The sequence below is a fragment of the Diadema antillarum genome, unplaced genomic scaffold (genome assembly GCF_040938485.1).
Source record: "Diadema antillarum isolate AM-2024a unplaced genomic scaffold, OU_Dant_1.0 scf00000144, whole genome shotgun sequence".
NCBI lineage: Eukaryota > Metazoa > Echinodermata > Echinoidea > Diadematoida > Diadematidae > Diadema > Diadema antillarum.
The window spans coordinates 587,575-607,717 of record NW_027271033.1 but is presented as its reverse complement, the minus strand read 5'-3'; the positions used below and the strand labels follow the sequence as shown (position 1 = coordinate 607,717).

Genomic DNA, 20,143 nt, shown 5'->3' with positions numbered 1-20,143 from the left:
TTTGATATCTTTCATGTAACAGTGCATGAGTTTTTTATACCAACTTTTGTCAGGATGAATAGGAAGCATGTGTAGTGGTAAAACTGAGCACCTTTTAGGCAAGATTAAGGTTAACCTCTTTCTGTCTCTGGTTTTATTTTGTTTTTCGCTGCAGGGGTCTCCCTCCATCCCATTGGACTCTGACAGTGCATTTATTGGCATCGACACTGGTGAGACCCATATGCCTGCACCAATGAGAAGCCGAATAGCTCCCTCTCCAGTCAATGCTGAAGACAGAAAGGTTTGCAACAGCATCAACAACTTTTTAGATATTTCACAATGAGGCAGCAAGTTACCGCATCCTTGAATGTGCCTGTCATATGTGACCCTGCATCAGAGAACCAACAAAAAGTTTCCAGACATAGACTTTTAGTTATGGCCAGATTCTGAAAGAATAACCTTTAAGCTTTAAAATGATGTGTAATGGTAATTCAATTCTAATGGATTCTCCTAACCTATCTAAATATTGGGAAGAAAGAACACGCCCCGAAAAAGTACATTATGTACTGAGAAAAGACGCTCTGAAGTGTAGGGTCTATTCAAGGGCTTAATCATTCCGAGCCCAATGTGCAATGAATGAGACCAAAAAACAAAATGTAAAACTCCATAGCAACAACATTGAAGAGATTATCAGATTATGCTGAAACTGAGCATACTCTTCTCACGCATTCTATTCATGACTAATACCATCTTTCACAGCAGTAGCCTTACCCTTTCAAAAGTCATTAGAGTTGAAAGTGAAGTGTAAAGGTTTTCTAAGAAATGAAAAGGGGCCTGTAAGACATACAAATTTGTGCCTAATCACAGTATTCTTTGAAGAAAAAAAAAATGTGTTCTGGAAACGCAGCTACTGCTAAATGCACAATTTCCCTTTCGTATTATGAACCCAAACTTTAGAATATTGTAGAAGAATTGCCCATTCAGAAAGTACGAAAAACTCAAGATTGGCTATTCAACCAGGGCGTACGACTTTTTGTTTATTTTGCAATGCACAGTCACATATTATGGCTTTGATTTGGTTGCATTAGCCATGTGTTACACAAACTGGAGAAATGGAGGGAGGACACTAAATATAAGAAAGGTTTGTCACACAGTGTACTGCCTAAGCACAGAGATCCCTTTGACATAACACAGAAATTAAATGCTAATCTCAGCCATGTATTATCTTATACAATGTACCATGTACAATACATTAGTCTCCACATGTGAATAGACAGTTCCAATGCATGTCATACTTACCGGATTATCAGGTAGGCATTCCAGTTTAAACAGGTAGAAATTTTCCAGGCAAGCCTCATGTATTCTCATCGTTTCCTGCAAGTCTTTGGAATGTATGAAATTTACCAGTAAATTCTGAAGGAAGTGTAGGTGCTTAGAGGCAATAAAGCACTGTGGCTTATGTTCTAACATGTTAGTGTGCAGTGAACAATTAGTTCACCATATTACTACATGTAGACGCATTTATACCTGTCATGTAAAAATCATTACACCAGTGTCAAACAGACTATCATAGCTACACATAGTAGTGACACACTGATCACTATAAGTGTCTAACCAGCCCTTGATAAAAACAAAGAATAAGCTAGCTCCATTGAGACTCTTGCCTTTCTTTGAATGTTCACAAAAAAGCGAACTTAGATCGCCATTAATGAACACATGATTTATGGCTGCATGCAAGTTTGCGATGTCAAGTTTGCACTTTAATACAGTGTCATATTGATATGACTTGTCCAATGTCTATCATATTTTCATGAATGTTGAATCTGCACTCATGCAAGCAACGACTAGGCATGAATTACTGATTATTGGTATCCTTTACAGTTGGTCATCAACGAGGCACATACGTATATGAAACAATAATTCTGTTTGGTTTCTATGTTTTTTCCTTAAAACCATTACAAGAGAAATTAGGGTTTCTGCGAAGGCTACATGCAACTTTAAATGAGCCATAGTTGTAGTGATATACTGTGCATGATATGAATGTGGTGCTATATAATAAGTGCACAGTATGTCCCCCAAAAAAATTACATTCGCATTTTCGCATTGATAACACCCAATATGATTAAACTGTCCAAATGCAACTTCAGGATCTTAATATACAACATCTTGGCTCTATTTTGCAGAAAACCCCATTAAATTTGGTTGAGCGGTCACAGAGAAATGTGGATTGTTGTAAAGCATGTCATGAGTCTGATTCTTCCAAGTTTAGCACTTCGATGCTCTTGTGTGTGAAAACAATAGACAGAACTTGGAGGGTAGAGATTCCTAACATGCTCTACAAAATTCCTTATTTCTCTTTGACTACTGAAGCAAATTGAATGGGGTTTTCTGTAAGATGTGGGCAATGAGTTATAGTTTCATACCCTGAAATTTTATATGGATTGATTCACTATTTTAAAGTTATCATTGTGGAGTGTCCCATTGAAATATTTTTGGGGGCACACTGCATGATAGCTATGATGTGTACGAAACACCCTCTCTGGCGGTACTCCGCTTAATTGGGTAAGAAATGCTCTCCCTGACACTACCCTATTAAGTGGAGAGTGCTATACTCGGTTCTGATCAACATGAGGAGAGGTTTGCTGTTCACCATGCTGAAAGTCCTGATAGGGATTGGAGAAAGAAGAAATGAGGAAAGTGAACAGAAAGGAGCAAAGGTAAGAGAGGGAGAGTAGAGTCTTCTTACATTAGGAATTGGTGAAGAGGTGAGAAGGACTAATCACCATGTTGGTAGCCCTTATAAGCTTTATTGGGTATTCTTTTTGCTGTAAGCTGTAAAGTCCAAGGACGACAGTTTACCAGTACTGTATGGAGAGCCAGCATAATAATAATAGTAATAATATAATGTTCTTTTATGGCGCAATTCAACACAAAATAGGTTCTCAAAGCGCTTTCCATACAGTGTACATATATAACATAATGAAACGTATTAGTTACAACTGAAAATTGGCAAAGCACATATGATAACGGTATAATTCTACTATACTACTGCAAAAGTTACTGAACACTGTACGCTAAGTGAAATAAGTGAGTTTTCAATTGTTTTTTGAACAGTTCGAAGTCTTCTTGGGATCGGGGTAGCTGAGGAAGGGAGTTCCAGAGGACTGGACCTGCATAAGCAAAAGTCCTTTCCCCGTATCTCTTGGCCCTTCTTGTGTTGACTTGAAGCAAGTGCTGAGAGGAAGATCGGAGATTTCTCATAGGGTCGTATGGAGTGACGAGTTCAGATATATAGTCCGGTGCCATATTGTGTAGAGCCTTGTGAACAAACAGAATGATTTTATACTGGATCCGGTATTGAATAGGGAGCCAGTGAAGCTCAGCGAGGATTGGTGTTATGTGATCGTACTTCTTACACTTTGTTACCAGACGTGCTGCAGAGTTCTGGATCCTTTGTAATTTACTAATCTCCTTGTCTGGAAGGCCAATTAGTAAGCTGTTGGAAAAGTCAAGGACGGAAGTCACGAACTCATGTACTAGTACCTCTGTTGTTCGCTTGTCAAGAAGGGTTCGGATTTTTCCTATTTTTCTCAGGGCAAAGGAAGCACTACGGCAGATATTGTTGACATGTCGATTCATTTGAAGATTGTTGTCCAGGAAGACACCCAAATCATGAACTGCTGCAGATGGCACGACTTGGCACTCTCCGGATGCAATGGGAGTCAGGGTTCTGGAAGGCTTGAAATGAGATGTCACATGGAGCACCTCCATCTTTTTGTCATTCAGGACAAGGTGGTTGCATTCCATTCATTTCTGGATATCTGTCAGACAGAGCTCAAGCCTCCTGATGATTTGATTTCTGTCTGTGGATTTCATAGAAATGTAGAGTTGGGTGTCATCGGCATACATCATACAGTCAAATCCAGGACCTTTGATGATTTCCTGGACTGGAGTGGTGTAACAGATGAACAGAAGTGGTCCAATTACGGATCCTTGAGGGACACCCCATTTAAGTGGAATGGGGTCGGAGGTGATGCCGTCAACTGTCACTTTCTGTTCCCTGTCAATAAGATATGATGATAGCCAGGCTAATGCTGTTTCGGCCTTGCCGAACCTGCTCTTCAGCATGGAGAGAAGGATCGCACGATCTATCGTATCAAAAGCTGAGGACAGATCTAAGAGGACAAGGATGGCTTGACATTTGTCGTCAAGGGACTGCAAAAGGTCATTGTGCACTCGCAAAAGTGCTGTCTCAACACTATGATGTTGTCTGTAGGCAGACTGCCTCGTGGCCAGGAGGGAGTTCCCAGTTAAGTACCGCATAAGCTGCTGACATACTACACGTTCAATGACTTTTGCCAGAAATGGAAGATTCGAAATTGGGCGGTAGTTGTTTAAGCACTCTGGATCGAGATTGTGCTTCTTCAGTACGGGTGTGATGAGTGCTGACTGAAGGGATTTTGGGAAAACTCCATGATCAAGAGAGTGGTTTACCATGTCCGTAATGGCAGGAAGAAAGGTATCCGTACAGTTGCTGAACACAATAGCAGGTGCTGGATCCAAAGGACATGTCTTTATTTTCTTGGATTTTATGAGCTTCAGCACGTCTTCTTCTGACACATTTTGAAATGCTTCAAGACTGCAGGTCAAAGAGCTCATGGGATTCTTCAGGACTGAAAAGGAGCCAGAGAGGGAAGTTGGGTTCATCTCCGAGTTGTACAGGGGATTGCACAGTTGAGTGATCATCAAATAACTTACAGAGTCTCTCAGAGAGTTCTTCATATGAGTCATGGGAAGGTAAAGTCTGTCCAGGGCGCTCGATGGTAAGGTCATGTATCAGCCTGAATAGGTCGTTTCTGTTGCAGTCATTGATCAGCTTCTGGTGATATAATCTTTTGGCCTGTTTCAGGGCAGTATGGTATTCTGTAGTGGCCTTCTTCATTATTTGTTTATCAATCGTCAGCTTTGGGACAGACTTTCTCAACTACCGTTCTTTGGAACGCAACTTCTGTTTCTGTTCTCTTAGTGAATCGTCATACCAGGGAGCATGAGGTCGCAGATGTACAGATCTAACAGTCACTGGTGCATGTTGATCTAGGGTGTCTTTGATTGAGTTGTTGAACAGTTTCACCTTCTCACACAAGTCAAGATCTTCGATGTCGTACGCTTTGGCAAAACAACTTTTAACATCATCACTGAATCTTGTGTAGTCAATGCCGTGCAGTTTGCAGAAACGAATTTCCTTCTTGGTAAGCGGGGGGCTTGCCAGAGATGCAGTGAAGACTATTGCTGCATGATCAGAAGGCATCATGGGGAGAACTGAGACATTGCTGACAGTGTCATCGTCCTCTCGTACAATCAGCAGGTCTAATGTATGACCCGGAATGTGAGTTGGTTGAGAGACAACCTGCTTCAAACCACAAGACTCCAGCATATCACGAAGTTTTCTTGTACTTGGAGTAAGTGAGTCATCGAAGTGGAAGTTGAAATCTCCACAGATTATCACCTTACTGCATAGAAGGCTGACAGATTCGAGAAACCTGGAAAACTCCGTAAAGAAGAGTGAGGTGCTGATGCCCGTCCGTGGTGGCCTGTAGATGGTGATGAGCGAGAAAGTTTTTTTTTGACCAGAGCATGATACTGTTAACTCTAGGCATTCAAAGGATTCAAAGGAATGAGATTAACTGGTGACATGGTAGCGGTTCCGCAATATGACACAAAATCCTCTACCTTTATTTCCTTTGCGAGGCAGCTTAACAATGCGGTAGTCTTTAAGCGTGTTCTGGATTTCAGCTAATGTGGGACTGTCACGACTGTCGCCTCTGAGCCAAGCTTCAGTTATGGCCACAACATCCAGTTTCTCGGTTATAACAAAATCACATACTGCTGTTGGTTTATTCATCATGGACTGTGCATTCCAATAGCCAACTCTGGTGAGGGGTGCTTCTTCATTGAGATGGCAAGTTTGTGAGATCCTTTTCGGTGCAGGAGTTCTTTGTTCAATGATCTTATTTGATTTTCGAGTTCGCCTGTTGCCTAAGAGGACAGGGATGGCCTTCTGGGTCTTCTGAAATGACCTGCGACCTCGTCGGGTGGGTTTGACCTTAGATATCCCAAGCTCCTTCAAAGCATGATACACATCAAGTTGAAGTTTCCCTTTCTTGACCTGCCCACCTATGTGTTTTAGTTCTTTCGAACAGTAACGGAGACTGCTTGGGGTAGGTCATGGGGTACAAGCTGGATAGGAGGGGGCTTGTAGACATTGATGATGTGAAGGCCTTGCACCTTGATGAGGTGCCATTGGAGGGCAGCATTCTCGGTGCAGGTGGCAATGACATTACACTCTTTCAAGCTAATTTCACATATGTAGCAATACCATGATGCCAGCTGCCTGTAAAGGCAAGTAAAATCCTGGGTGCAGGACTTGTCAGAGAGATGAGTCTCCTGAAAGACGATCATGGCAAGTTGCCACTTGTATATAACATCTCTCCCCAGGATTGAGGCCCTGTACAGTGAATTGTAACATCCCAGGGGTAGGCATCGTCAGGTAAGGTCATCAATAATATACGGAATTCAAATAATGTATATAATATTCACAATGCAGTTCGTAAGAGTTCCTTGGTGAAGAGGCTAGTAATGGCATGTACAAAGACACTGATGTCTCAACTAGATCAGATCAAATGACCGAAAGGTAGGCAACTCGTTAACTGGTAGAGCAAAGGGTGGTAAAATGGGCTCCCCAGTCATGGCCACATACTGTAAAAGTGGATATTTTCACGTGACTAATTTTTTGCGCTTGGCCCAGTAAGAAGAGTTTCACATTTTTTAAATCCACAGAATCAAGACAGTAAGTAGCGGGAACATATGGCAAGCAAAAATATTCGCTTTTATTTTCATGCTATTTTCTGGTTGCGCAAAAATTTCAACACTGCAAAAATTTCCACCTTTACAGTAGTCGGTGTAGAAGGCACACTCTGGCAGATGCTTTCCCAGCAACGTTCTGTCTGTGCGTGGTGACGGAAGGTGAGTAAGGGGTGGAGTTTCACTCCAAGGTAAGTTGGAGTGGCACAGAAAGGGAGGTTGGTTCCTTGGAGTTTGACTTGGAGTTGGCAGTCTGCTTCCTTGTTCTGGTAGAACACAGAAGAAATGGTCCTTTGTGCTTTGAGTTACTGCCACCATTGGTGGTAGTAGACTTGCAGAGTCTGCATGTCTTGGGTGAGGGTGTGTTCAGCTTCCTCAAAGGAGTTTGAGGTTTAGAGGATAGCCAGGTCATCGGCGTAGGCGTATTTAGAGCTGCTAATGTGGGGGATATCTGCTGTGAAAAGGTTGAAGACTGATGGTGCAAGGACTGAGCCTTGGAGAACACCATTGTTGATGGTCCTGGTTCTCCTTGACATGCCATCAATGATAACTTTGAAGCAGCAGTCTGAGGTGATGTTTGTGATGGCTAGGACCATCTGTCTGTCTTGTAGTGCTTGTTAGAGCTTGAGGACAAGTCCATGATGCCAGACTTTGTCAGAGGCGGATGAGAGGTTTTGGCTTTAGGATGGCCACAACAGTGGCCTTCTTCCATTGCAGGAGGTTTTTGGCATCACAGAGACATGGCGACATGAAGTGTCTTAGCCAGTCACTTAGGCGAGGACCAGCATGGTGTAGTTGTTCTGGGTGGATGTTGTCGGGGCCAAGGGCTAAACCACACTTGAGCGTGTCTAATCCTCGTCTCATTTCAGACGTAGTGGAGGCTGTTTTGAGGCCACGATCAGCAGATGGAGTGTTTCTCATTCCCTTCAGTTTGTTGTTGATATCGCTGGAGAAGTCCTTGTCAGGGGAGGGGTATATTCCATTGTTGATGAGAGTGCGTTCTATTGCATCTGGTGTGACAGGGCAAGCATTTTTCTTGGTTTTCCTTCCAGTGAGTCTGTTGATTAGTTGCCATGCTTACCGGCTTGAGTGTATGAAGTCGATGCTCTCTCAGGCTTCCCGCCCGTGTGCCTTGCGTGTGTCGTCAAGGTGAGACTTCAGGTGGGCTGCAGCGTCTGTGGCATATTCAGAATTTTGTGAGTTATGGAGTGTCTCGTAGAGCCTTTCACACTCCTTGTCCCATCCGGGGATATACTCTTTCCGACAGCCTCGTGGGATGGCTGCTTTTGATGAAGCGCTGACTACTAGGAGGAAAGCACTATGAACCTTGTTGATGCCAGTAGTAGGGGCAAGGAAGATTAGCTGCTAGGTTATCTGTCTCTTCCTTGTAGACGTTCCAGTTGCCTTTGCAGAAATTGCATCTCTTTGCTTAGCATGTCAGAGTTGGGGACACTATGGGTGTGCCATTAATAATAATAGGTATATGGTGACTCTGAGGAAAGCTGTCTAGTACTAGTCTCTCAGGGGCATCTGAGATCAGAGGATTCACTATGCCACCGTGCAAGGTCTGGGTTGGTGGAGGAGTCCCATCTGCTGGAGTAGAAATTGGTAGGTTGACGTCTATTGAATAGCAGGTAGAGGTCAAATTCTGAAGCCCAGTTGCATAACTCTTTGCCATTTGACGTGCAGTAGTCATATCCCCTGTCAGTGTGCTGCCAGTTGAAGTCGCCGGCATACAGTACCGAAGACTGCTTGGGGTAGGTCATGGGGTACAAGCTGGGTAGGAGGGGGCTTGTAGACATTGATGATGTGAAGGCCGTGCACCTTGATGAGGTGCCAGTGGAGGGCAGCGTTCTCGGTGCAGGTGGCAATGATGTTACACTCTTTCAAGCTAATTTCATATATGTAGCAGTACCATGATGCCAGCTTCCTGTAAAGGCAAGTAAAAGCCTGGATGCAGGACTTGTCAGAGAGATGAGTCTCCTGAAAGAGGATCATAGCAAGTTGCCACTTGTATATAACATCTCTCTGCAGGATTGAGGCCCTGTACAGTGAATTGTAAGATCCCAAGGGTAGGCATCGTCAGGTAAGGTCATCAATACAGTTGAACCTCTCTTATCCGGCCTCCCTTTATCCGGATCTCTCTATTATACGGACGCAATCTCGCCGTGATTTTTTTTAAAGATAATTACGGGAGGAAAGGGGAATTCCCAACTCCTTGAGAACTCCTACACAAACACACATGGATTACCTATACTTGATACATTTCTTAATAATTATTTAGGTAAATTATCCCAAGAATTTATAAAAGAAAATGATTTCATTCTTGCAAACACGAACCTCTATTTTGGGGTCTGTTACTGAGTGTAACAATGAAAAGGTTGCAGTATACACATTACTACATGTGGTACTACAATGGGCTACATCAGTACATGTGTATGTATATGTACATGTATAAAGCATTGAGTCTCCCGTATCCGGCCAAATCCCTTATCCGGATGAGCCTCGGTCCCGACTTGTCCGGATACGAGAGGTTCAACTGTAATATACACAATTCAAATAATGTACATAATATTTACAATGCAGTACGTAAGAGTTCCTTGGTGAAGAGGATAGTAATGGCATGTACAAAGACACAGATGTCTCAAGTAGATCAGATCAGATCAAATGACCGAAAGGTAGACAACTCGTTAGCCGTAGGACGTTTCCAGGGTGGACCACGTGGAAGTCAGTTGCTGTGCCACCCTAAAAGAAGCTCTGTTAGGTTAGAAGAGGAGAGGGGAGAAGTGAGGAGAGTAAAAAGGGTAAGTGAAAAAGAGTAGAGTAATCTTTCCTAGAATTGGTAAATCCTGTGAATTGGAGAAGATGCAGCGGGAGGTATGAGGGGATGAGCAGTGAGGGTTTTAATGGTTGGAGAGGTGAGAAGATGGTATTGACTGTCAGCTGTCAGGAGTGCTATGTGTGCAGGCACGGCAGGTAATAAGAGCTGCCCCTCATAGGACCTCAGCAAGTACAGCAAAAGAATACCCAAGAGTCCTTAGTAGGGCTACTCGCTTGGTGGTTTGTCCCTCTCAGGACTGTAAAAATAGCAAAATGATAACCCATAATCCTTATGAGGGCTACCCACACAATGATCCATCACAGTCTCAGGACTTCACCTTCAAGCAAAAGAATGCTTAACAGTCCACACTATACACATGGTGACCCATCCTTCAATCTTACCACATCACCAATTCCAGACATAAGGAGACTCTACGTATATGTGCTCTCCCTCTTTTACCTGTCCTCATTTCTGTTTTTCTCTCGTCCTTATCAGAACTTGCAACATTGTGAACCACAATCTCTTCTTGCACTATTCTCACTACCCTGCAAATCTTGAAAGATCATCCATTTTTTTTTTTCATTTTCTAAATGCTTTTAATCATCTTGTCTAGCAGTCAGTTAGTAAGTTCATTGGATAAGTCACATATTTTATTTCCACTTAAAGTGACTGTTCCAATTTTGTTATTTTGTTTTGAAAGCGTCCGGATCTTTAAAGAAGAATTCCAGTCCACTTATAAGTTAGTCTGATAAGAAAGAGTAAAATGTTATGAGTACTGAAGATTTGATCAAAATCGGATGAAGATTAAGGAAGTTATGATATATTGTGAAGTTTTGCTAACTTCTGCAAAACAGTTTTTGTATCTGTAGTTGATATGAATAAGCAAATGAGTGAGCTAATGATGTCATTACTTCACAATTTTCCATTAAATATGTACAAAAAATGAAATTCAAAGTTGCTATTATTAACCCTAACTTACCTGGGGGGGGGGGGGGGGGCATAATGCCCCCCTCGACGAATTCCGCGACCATTCCGGCGGGCAAAATTTTTTGACCGCGCCACTCGCTGACTTTTTACTTTCAAGTCTCCCACAACTTTTGAGACCAAATTTGTTGCGCCGGGGCATACTGTTCCGAAGCCATGCCCCTTCAAAAAATTTTCGTCAACCCCAAAATTGCTCGAAAACATGATTTTGTGTACAAAGTCAATATAAATTGTGTTTTTTCAGTTAATATATATAAAGATTCATATTTTTAATTTGAATGGCTGAAATCGATTTATTTTAGTATAATTAATGCTTCAAAAAATATGTATGAAAAATTCTGCTAAAAAAACAAAAACAAAAGTTAAAAAAAACAGGGAAATACATAAAATATTGATAAAACGATAAAAAAACATAAGAAATTAATTTTGATACTGAATTTTTTTATGCATGAATGTTAGGAATGTCACTAGGAATATTTACACCAAAAATCAGCATTCCATAAGATTTTATAAGCCAATTACAGACGAAAATGAGGTTTTTTGCATAATTGATTAATTCAAAATAGAAAATGGAAATTTTTGGAAAATTTAACTGAACTGTCTTGTAGATTACATCCGGCTTTATGTTCATGCAAAATTTTGCCCCCCCCCCCCAGGAATTCAAGCTCGCTGAATAGCCCAGGGCCCTGTTGCATAAAACCCTTACCGCTGGACTTACCGCTCCTTTCTAGCGGTAAGTCTTCAAATTAGCGGTAAATTTTATAATCCTTGATGCTGATTGGCTATGATGCGTAATTTTGACGGTAGTTACCATTGAAATTCAACGGTAAGTTTTATGCAACGGGCTCCAGGTATTAAGTTATGGTTAAGGGGTATAATTTATTCCGAGTTGGATAACTTCAAAATAATGATCAGTAAGATATATCAGGATTTGACACTGGGGCATAATTGCATTTGAATGAAATTTTGGAATTTTCAAAATTTTATATACAAACTACTGTAAAACGAGGAATTTTCGCGTGCATTTTAATTTCGCGAATTTCGCGAGCGCCAAGATTCGCGAAATTAAAATGCACGCGAAAGTTCTTGCCTACACTATATGCATTGAATGCCAGTGGCAGTTCGCGAAAATTTCATGCCGCAAAAAAGGCTGTCGGCTCCAATTCACGAAAAATTCATGCCGCGAATATATCATGTTTTACAGTATATGTCAAGTTGTGATGGGATGACATCATCACTTCACCATTTGCATATTCATATTGAATGTTCAAGAAGTGTTTCCTAAAAATTAGCAGAACTTCAAAATGTCATTACTTCCTTTTTCATCCAATTCTGATCAAATTTTCATTGTTATGCTAAGAAAATTTCACTCCTTTTCAGCTTAACTTTTAACTGGTTTCAAAGAAACTGTCAAGGTATTCAAATCAACATTGTAGAGAACAGATCTACATCAATGCACTTTTTATTATGAGAGTATACCTGACAAGGATTGTTATTTACACAAAATATTGCAGAAACTAACTGATGATGAATTAGTCAGCTAGCTTTTCTTTCATTCTTTCATTTTTTTTCATCACTCTAACTTGTAATTCAGTAGTATGATCATTAAAGTTAGTGTCCTGAGGATTTTTGTCTTTGTTTGGTAAACTTTTTATATTATGAAGTGCCTTTTCTGAAAATTAGAAGGGACTCCAACTCTCCTGCTTTCAACGGGAGATCTCCCGCCGAAAGCCCATTTTTGCAAAATCTCCCGTTCTCCTGCTTGAGATTTAATATCTCCCGCCCTGGCTCTGTGTCTCCCGTTGGAAAGGATTTCTTACTTATTGCCATCGTATGCTGAAAAAAATAAGCCTTCGATAGCACGAGAGAGGATCTAGAACCCTATAGGCCCCAAGGAACTTTGCGCTTCGTGCACATCAACTTGGAGTCTCCCGTTTGCTAGGGGTTTCAGGCGGGAGAATCTCCAGATCAAAAGGTGCTTGGGGTTGCAGAGACTCCAACCCAAAGCACCTTCTGATCTGGAGATTCTCCTGCCTGAAACCCCTAGCAAATGGGAGACTTCATTTTGATGTGTACGAAGCACGAAGTTCCTAGATTTCTAGATGCTCTCTGGTGCTATCTAAGGCTTATTTTTTCAACATGCGATAGCAATAAGTAAGAAATCCTTTCCAACGGGAGACACAGAGCCAGGGCGGGAGAAATTAAATCTCAAGCGGGAGAACAGGAGATTTTGCAAAAATGGGTTTTCGGCGGGAGATCTCCCGTCGAAAACGGGAGAGTTGGAGTCTCTGGGGTTGGAGTCTCTGAATTAGGAGTAGGAATACTGCACAGAATTGCTTTTTTTTTTCTTCGTGTTGGGTTCTTCACAGGAAGAATTGCCTTTTGATTTACATAAACAGACATGGTGTAATTACAATAGTTTGAAATATTCAATTAGATAAAGAGTTTTCTAGACACATCAAAAAGTTGTATTTACCTGCCACAGTTTTGATGACAGGCTGTCATCTTTCTCAAGCGATGGCTAATCGGCAACTGATGATTTGGCGCCAATCAGCTGGGATGGGGGGCATACCAACTGACTGACATTTACGATGGCTATCACTCGGATGTCACACCTGGTTGATTGCTGATTGGTGCCAAATTATTAGTTGCTGATTAGCCATCATTTGAGAAAGATGACAGCCCGTTGTCGAAACTGTCACAGGTAAGTACAACTTTTGGATGTGTCTAGAGAACTCTTTATCTATATTTAGCAAACATCCTTATGAACTTATTTTGCAATAGTTTGAAATGTTTTCCTGTCTCTCTTTCTCCTCAGCAGCCAAGGTCTGTGTCCACACTGGGTAATGATGACCTGGATATGATCATAGCCAAGAGCCAAGCCAGGAGTGATGCCATAGAAACCTTACACAGTAATGATGGTATAGTAAAAGTGTGGTCTAGATCCATGCTTCTCAACCTTTTTCCAAACAAGGCCCACTTTTGCTCCTACAATTTCTTTTTTGAGGCCCAGTTAGAGTAAACATTTTTTTTTTTTCATTTTGGGCCGACATTGTGGCTGACCTGTGAAAGCTTGGCATCCCCACTGGTTGAGAAGCAGGAGTCAAGATACATGTACAAGTAATGGCCCTCTTTTGCTTGTTCCAATATTTGTATAATAAAATCGGAATGGTATGTGTTGAATTTTAGTGCAATACTCAGACTTCCAAAGTGTACAGAATGACCACCCTTACCCCAACAAATCCTATAAATGCCTGAAAATAACCAGAATTCCATATTAATCTTTTCACTTTTATTTTACATTATATTGAGATTATGCATTACATTAGGTCATTTAAATGTGTTCATGACAACCAAAAAGGGCCATTGGTTCCAAAGATATGCAAGATCCAAAAGAATGAAAAAGAAAGCAAAAAAGATGTTCTTTTGCTGTACAGTAAAAATATTGAAAAAAAAGACAAAAATGATGCTCATAAGGGATTTGAACCAAATGTGATGGAATATAAATCACTCACTACTAATCAAAATTATGTACAATGTAGATGAGAATTTTACAATAAACAAGAGTTCAATGATGAGTAAAGGATAAGCATAACCATATCATGAGTTTATTGGCTTTTTTTAAGTTTGCTTGGGATGGTTGTCCTTTATACATATACTTTTCAATAAAGCCATGAATAATAATGTTGGAGTATTTAATAAAATTGGATTTTATTTGAAATTCTAAATTATCAAACTAAACTATTAGATTATCAAGTGAAATTTGGTAACAGTGTCACCAACAGTGTCCAGCATCCTGATTTACTTCACACAGCAATTCAACAACGTTTCCACATGATTTCTATCACATTGAGTGAATAGATGATTGCCAACTTACTGACTCGGTAGGGGAAAGTAAGTACAGGTCAGGAGTCCAGGTGCATGTTCTAAATTTTATCTACTAAGTAGTAAATCAATCATTTTGCAACAAACTTTCATTATGTATAATGATAATAGGATTGTAGCCCAATACTCTAAAACTTGCATGTCATAAGAACATGTATATGATATCATGATTGTCACTTACATCATTTTTAACTCACATGAGCCAAAGGCCAAAGGCTCAGATGAGCTATTGCAATAGTCATTGTCTAGTGTCTAATTGAAAATCAGTCACACTCATGCCATACCACCTTTAAATAATGTACAGTTCATTAAAGAATGACGACAATACTTACAATTATTTCAGCAAATCATGAGCTCATGACCCCAGTCAAATACAATGTCACATTTCAACTCAAGGCAAGTTAACTCAGCTAATGTCATATCAAGGACACAGACTGAGATCAAAAGAAAATCTGTTATTGTTTTTTGTGTGAATTCCACAAGTGCCTCACAGTGAAAAAGATCCTGTCCTGATCCTGTTTCATGTCCAGAAATTATATTTCTCAGCATCATCACAACTCTATACAGGTTTATCCATTGCCACTCTAATTCAACATTACGTGTATGAATCCCAGCTATGTACTCACTCATACCACCAGTGACATTAATCCCATGAAGATCAATCTCCATGAATAACAGGCTAGTACTTTCATACCCTTTATAATGTCATTAAGAACTCGAGCTGGTCCTTGTTAGCATACAGCACAACAGAGTATATCAGCCAGCTCACAGCCACATTAACATCAAGACACCATGTATGTATATGCATCATCCCAAAAGCTACATGTGCATTGTTCACTATTCAGTTTGGTACTGCAGCTTCTGTCATTTTTCCAAGTTCACAAAGTTACATGTCAAATATCAGCATTTTCTCACTTCCAGGCTACACTAATCATGTCCTCAACAAAGTCCAAAGGGATGCACTGTCAATGGAGTCAGTAGTCCGAATGTTGTGAGAGTTTAAATATCACCATATGGTGTCCAGAGACTCTCTAGCCAAGGGTGGGGCATTGTCTACCATTGGCAAGCAGCCATCTTGGTTATGCAAATTAGTAGGGTCAAATTTGATATTTCAAAAGCCTATTTTAAGGTCAAGAACACCTGTAAACACTTAGGCCCAAATTCATGAAGGTGTTTCAATTGAAACCATGGTTTTAACCATGGTTTATGCAAATTTCTTCTGCGTAAATAAGATTAACAGATTGCATACACCATCAGACGTCCAGTAGCAAGCACGCTTTTATTTGCGCATTTCGAATGTACACCTATTTAATGCTAATTTTAGACCATGGTTCAAATTTTGCACCATGGTCTAGGTTTAAACCACCTTCGTGAATTTGGGCCTTAGTGTCATGTTTGATTTTCTTCCTGCCAAAAACCTCATTACCGAGCTTGTAACACCGATGCACACACATGCATTTTCCCTCTGTTTTTCATCTCAGAAACCACTTGTCCGAACATGCCCAAATTTTCTATGTGTATAGAACTTGACTACACAAATGTATCTCAATGACTTCCAGTCAATATGTAGCTTCCATGGCCATAGTAATGAGAGTAAAAATTGAGGTTGATAAGGATGTGATTACTTTTATCCAGATAACAGCACACTTTTCTAGAGGTGCTGCTTTGATTTCTAACTTTCCCTTTTCAAAAGGTGATGATCACAGGCAACCAATATCTAATCATCCCACCCCCTGCATATCACCTAACTTTTCTCGATGACAAGTTTGATGTCTCGTTCCTTATTGTTGATGGAAAACTGCCACTTGGATCCCAACCTATTGTGAATAGATTGATAAAAAGAGCATTTCATTTCAGGCCACACCTGGTACAGTGTTACTCCTGTGTATGTGATATAGAAATTGTGCTGGGAGATTTATGTGCAAACTAGGCGTTTTCTCATCAGCTCGATAAAAATCCAAGCTCAAGATATTTTTCATGATGGCAAATTAGCGCACTATTTCATTTCCTATTTACATCAGCCGGAAATTTTTTCAAGCTAATTCAACAGCTGAGCATGCGCAAACAGTGTCGGGTATACCAGTAGAGCGCGTGCTTTCAAAAAAATTACCGGCATGATCGCTAGGCATGATGGGATGCATCGTGCTAATTTCTTGAGGCAATTTTACATTATCAAATGACACGCTAGTTCGTAAATTATCCCGCTATTTCGGAAATTTCCCGAGTTGGACTCGAGAAATTTTCTCGATCAGAGCGATAGAATTAGCGCGCTAATTTGTATTCACACTATCAAATAGCATGCTATTTCGTGATCGGGTTTATTTCCTAAGTCAATAAATAGCGCACTATTTCGAAACATCGGGCTGATGTGAAAATGCCTACTACCCCAGCTAAGGCCCTTAACCTGGAATAACTTACTGAAAAACGAATTGTATTAATTGCACTGGTTTCTGCACAAAGGGTGCAGTCTATTCATCAAATCCACCTGGACAAGATGTTTTGGAGGATGAGAACATGTTCATGCAAAGTACATTAGCCAGGAAGTGCAGCATTTAATGTAACTATGATGCATACCTTCCAGATGGAAGGGTGTAGATAATTCATTATATGAAGGAATATGTCGAGTGAACCGACTACATTTAGTAGAGAGATAGACATTTGCTTATCACATACCAAAAGTCCCATCATCATGCATTCAAGCAAAGTACTGCATGATGGATTAAAACCGCCATGTGTGCATCTGGAATTGACACTGACTTTCAAGAATGACACGACATGGTCAGTTTTTACACTGGCACCAACTAGGAGTGACATATCTGTGTTACAAATCCCAGCCAGAGCAGACTGGGCTTCAAAGAAAACTTTCACACAATTACATTGCAAAACCCCTGGATAATATGTTTAGGCCTAAAGCCCGCCGCACACTACACGATTTTGCCCCGATTCACCGGTCTTAAGACTAGAAGTGTGACGTCACAGTCTTGCCAGTTTCAAGTCGTACGACTGGGTCTTAGCGCCAGTCGTAGAGATTTGACATGTTGAATTTCTATGACCAGTCATGAGCTTTCAGCCATTCACAATGCAGTAAAATGAAAGCACAGGCAGTGCGCACTGCATGCGCTTTACAGTCATAAGCTTACTCAGTCGTATAGTGTGCGGTGTCCAGTCGTACAACTGGTCGTAAGACCCAACTTGGCTTAAGACTTTAAGACCAGTCTGATCGTGTAGTGTGCGGTGGCCTTCACTTCTAATACACAGTGATAATAAAAGATGTGCTAAAGGTCGTGTTTAATGTGTTTACATGTACCTCCTTTTATGACAGATACATTTCATGAAAGAGTACCCTACAGAGCTTTGAAATCTCACATTAACCTCAGTAATACATAGACTTGGTCGGATGCTTTCACAATAAGATAAGATTAAATGGAACTTTTTTCTTTAAAATTTTATCTTGATTTTATTAGTAAGTCGTAGACAGAGACTTTTACATTTCAAACAGGTGTATTCTCATTTAAGCTTCTTATGTTTTTTCAGAGATGCTGCAATGTATGTAGTAATGATAGAGTTTGTTATATGACAAAGAATACTGTTGAGGACAAACTTGCAGTGACACTCAAGATTGCATTGTGTTTAATGTATAATATGCTATATTCTTTCCACAGATGGTGATGCTGATGATATCCTTGACCAGTTCCTCTCCAAGAAATCATATGACAGGTAAGGGCCAGGGCAAAAAGTTAGTTATAAACATGTAATCATGGGACATGTAGATTAGCCATAGAAATACTTCATGACTACTTTTATAACAATGAATGCATGAGAACATTTTAGAATACTTCAAGATCTGGTTGTGTATTTCATTGAATGTAAATGTAATTTCAGCTGTAGACAATATGAGAATCAAGTGAATATCTTGTCTACAAGATACATCTACAACTGGCTGCCTATTTGTGAAATGTATGCTATTGTTACCGACTACGCTCAAAGTGAGTATAATACAGAAACTATAATAAAAACACACACTCACCATCCCCCCTGGCTATGTTGTGCAGACACCAGGGCAATTAACGCAACCAGGGAGGCAACCCAGTCGTGGAGTGAGGCACAGGAATAGTGGGCAGGAGAACAAACAGGTGGCCATTTATATCTTGTAGATGAGAGGATCGCTCCCATTACTCATAATCTAATTGTGACCGTGCACCTCAAAACGAACATAAAGTCGCACACTCTGATTTTGCGTGAGGACTGAAAATAAGTGAAATGGGTCAACCTAGCCGAACTTGCCTTTTTCATATTTTCTGAAAGAGCGGGTCTTCTTTTACATTATGCTAAAATTTGGTATCATAAAACGGGCAGGATTGTGTGTTTTTTAGCAGTTTATCTCGAACATTTTTGGTAGAATAGTGTGATTATGTGTGTCTTTAGAATCCCTTTTTCATGTCTGAAAAACCTTGTCCACACTCTTCACTTTCAACTCTAATAACTTTTGAAAGGATAGTGCTATACTGCTTTGAAAGTTGGCAGTAATTATGGACAGAATGTGTTAATGAGGCGTGCTTAATTTCATTTTAATCTGATAATCCCTTCATTGTTGTTACTCTGGTGGTTTACTTCCTGTTTTTTGTCCCATTCATCGCACAGCCAGCACGGTTTGGTAAAGATTAAGCGCTTGAATAGACACTGTACTTCAGAGCCTCTTTTCTCAGTTCACATTTTCCTGAGTTTGTGGTTTCTCTCCAATATTTAGATAGGTTAGATGAGTCCATTTGATTTGAGTTATACATCATTTTAAAGCTTAAAGTCTGCTCTTTCAGAATATGGTCTTAACTAAAAATTCATGTCTGGCGACTTTTTGTTTGTTTTGAGGTGCAGAGTCACAATTGTACATTCAATACAATTGGCTGCCTGTTTGTTCAATGTGTGCCAGACTAGCACAGATAATGGAAGGCATGGCTTAATTGTCTATTGTCATATGGGGTGAGTGGCCAGAATAGTGCTGCAACTGCAATAAGATAAAAAAAAGATGAAGGAATTAACTGTACAGTAGTCTCTGATAACTAGTCTCCCATAATTGGGTAACGCTTAATTAACATACAAAGTGAATAGACATTTCTGATGCACCTTATATGAACAGGATTATCAGGTAAGCATTCAGTCAAACGGGTAGAAATTTCACAGACAAGCCTCGTCTATTCTCATTGTTTCCTACAGAAAGTCTTTGAAATGTGTGTACATATAGATTCTGAAGGAATTGTGAGAGGTGCTGAGGGGCATTAGAGCCCGAGATACAATGTATAGTTTACGTTTTAACATTTTCTGTGCAGTGAACAATCAATTTGCCGTATCACTACATGTAGATGCATTTATACATGCCGTTTACAAGCTATTACACCACCACCACACACTCTACCCTGCAGTGTAACTACACACATAGCAGTGGCAGATCCAGAAGGGGGCACACCAGGCACGTGCCCCCTCTTTATTTTTTGTAAAAGCAAAAGAAATAAAAAGAAAAAATGGGGGCAAGCAGCTCCCCCCCCCCCTTTAATTTAATTTTGTACAGGAGCCTTCCCTTTACAGAAATTTTGGATCCACCCCTGCATAGTGACACAC

The 20,143-nt window shown here is 40.4% G+C and overlaps 1 pseudogene; it reads left to right on the top strand.

The window, feature by feature from the left end:
* The window catches only part of LOC139721494 (uncharacterized), a 188,909-nt pseudogene that overhangs the window by 144,098 nt on the left and 24,668 nt on the right, over positions 1 to 20,143 (top strand).